The following is a 2,736-nucleotide window of genomic DNA, read 5'->3' on the forward strand; positions in this document are numbered from 1 at the left end:
TATTTCCTCATGGAGTTGTGACACTCCAGTAGGGCCATGTTTAGCTAGAGCCTAACCTCTAAAAGAGATGGCGGACACCATTTCTAGTTTAATAAGAGAGTCTCTGTTGCTGATCTGATTTTACAGAGAGCTTTTTCCACTGTGCAGGGCATAATAGGAATCTCGGTCTGTAGGGTAATTGGCTCTGCCCAGTAAGGGCTTCAGCTCTGAGACGTGCCCGATCCACTGCCAGGAGGTGCCTCTACAGTGGCGAGTACCTTTGGGCAGAGTCTGCGAGCCGCTTACAGCACGGGCCCGTGGGTAGGTGTTCACCTGTCCATTTGCTCCTGAGGCTCCAGGAAGCAAATCTGCAGGCGGTGGAAACTTCTAATTGTAAGTCCTAGCCTCCAGGCACATGGGAGAGCTGAAGTAATAGCCTCCTTTAGTTTATCCAGTGCCTGTTGTCGCTCAGGTCCCCACTGGAAGCTGGAAGACTTACAGGTGACTCGACAGAGTCCAGCAAATATCGGAAGTGACGAACATGTTGGTCCCAGAACCCAAACATTCCTTCCAGATATTGGGTCTCCTTTAGAGACGTGGAAGGTTGGAGCTCTAGAAGCTTGCCTTTTACAGGATTGGGAATAATTTGCCCTTCTGAGTTTCAAATGCAGCCCCCAAAATTCAACAGAGCAGGAGGGACCTTGTACCTTCCGGGGGCGGGGGCAGCTGCCCATCCCCTCGCAGTGAGCTGTGCATTCACGGGTGCGATGGCCTGTGAGACGGCGTCTTGGTCAAGTCCAGTGAGGAGGATGGAGGATGTCACTGAGACGCCACAGCCCAGCTCTGGTGGGGGTGCGGGGCGGGCAGCCAGGCCTGTGGGCAAAGCCTGTGCGCAGTCGCGGGGCTACTGCAGGAGGAGGGGTGCTGCTGGTCCTCAAAGGGAAAGGCGACTGTGGTGACTCTCCTGTGAGATTTTCCCTGAAGAGAAATGTCAGCCGAGTCTATACTCCAAACCATTTAGCCAGGTTATTTTGAATGCTGTTCGTTAAGGCGGCGCCGTCTGGTAGGGGTGCTCGAATACAGGGATGGCCCTGTTCAACTCTCCATAATCTGGACTCAGCCTCACTTGTTAGACGTGGCTTTAAGCACGGGTCACACCAGGGACCTGAAAGGTGGGATGGGAGGCGTCAGGACCCCTCCGTAACGAAGGCAGCCAGGAAAGGCCTCGCCTCAGCTGCTTCTCAGGTGCACTGACCCCCGCACCGGTAGGGGGAGGTTAAGCGGTTCCCACTGGGCAGCAGCCACCAGCAGGCCTTAGGCTTGTTCCCTGAGGTGACCCGCGGACCGAGAGGGTCCGCTCCAATGCTGGGAAAAGGGGTAACCGGGACAGAAACATCTTTTAGCAAAACTGGGCCAATTTTAATAATGAAGTGGGTAATTATCTCTTTAATTGATCCTCCTCCCTAGCTCATCGCCCCCTGGGGAAGGCCCTTTAATGCACAAATGTCTCCCGGGATGAGAGAAGTTTGAGTCCCCATGTCTGCCAGAGCCAGCCCCTGTGGTTTGTTTTTGGAGCCTAAACAGTTAATGTGGTAAAGGGCGTGGGTCTGCCAGCAGGGGGCTCTTCCATGACCAGGGGACCCCTGTGTGGGGGCCGGTCCCTGTCACTGGTAGGGATCGGGGCAGGTGCTAAAGGTGAGGCTGCTCTGGAGAGAAGGCCGCTGCGGGTGTAACCAACCCTAGTACGCATGGTATTGTTCCACCGATTTATCAGGGAACATCAGATTTGGGGTCCTCTTGTCCCTTAGGGTCCAGTATAACCTCTTTGGTTCATCTCAGGTTCATGCTTAAGCAGAGGCCTGGCTCTAGGTGGCTGGTTTGGACTGGGGGGGCGTGCGGCCTCGCTGTTGGTGTCATTGTGATTTAGGCCAGGTGGGGTATTTATAGAATTACAGGCAGCACTTGGCTGTGAGTTTGCCGTTCATGAGTTTCTATTAAATCCAGGGCAGCTATGGCCTCTGAAATTGTTTAGCGTCAGCCATCGCTGACAGTAAACAGGACTTATCCTTGTCAGGAGCCCCCTGAGAAACAACTGTGTGGACTCAGGACTCACTTCAGATTTGCCGAGTCATCAAGCCATGCGCCATCTGTCACCACTTGAACATCTCCAGTTGATGCAGGAAATCTTTGGCCTCGGCTAGCGTTTTCTGTTGACAGTCTGCCCAGGAGGTTGTGAGGCCTCGTGTAGGCTGGGCAGCTCTCCAAGCCAGAAACATCCACACCAGCAAGCTATAGGTGGACGGTGGTGCGAGGCCCCTGGGCTGGGGGTGGGCTCACTCCCGCCTTCGGCACTAATTGTGCGGAAGCTTTGAGCAGGGATGCGGCTTTTGCATCCTTTACTGCAGCAGCAAAGTGTTTCACTCCAGCCCCCGTTAGGTGCAGCTGGCTGTACGTTGTCAGATTCGTTCTCTATAGCCAGGCAGCCCCTTTTCATTCGGTCCCTGGGCTAGGGCCTTAAGGAGAGACAGGCACTCAGGGTGAGAGAGAGGTTGCGTCTCCTCCTCCAAAGGCAAAATGGCCCCTCCTTCTCGACCCTCCCCTCTTGTCTCTTCTGTCTTTTTGACTTCGCAGGTGGTTACCAGCAAAGGAGAGGGTAAGTTGTCCTCACCTCTCTCCTGGTGGTATTGTGCCGCCTGGTGGTAGAGGGCGCCAGTCCTCCTCTCCAGGGTCGTCCGGGCCATCTCACGTCCCGGGGAC

This window comes from Propithecus coquereli, unplaced genomic scaffold (assembly GCF_000956105.1).
Source record: "Propithecus coquereli isolate 6110/MARCELLA unplaced genomic scaffold, Pcoq_1.0 Scaffold388, whole genome shotgun sequence".
NCBI classification, from domain to species: domain Eukaryota; kingdom Metazoa; phylum Chordata; class Mammalia; order Primates; family Indriidae; genus Propithecus; species Propithecus coquereli.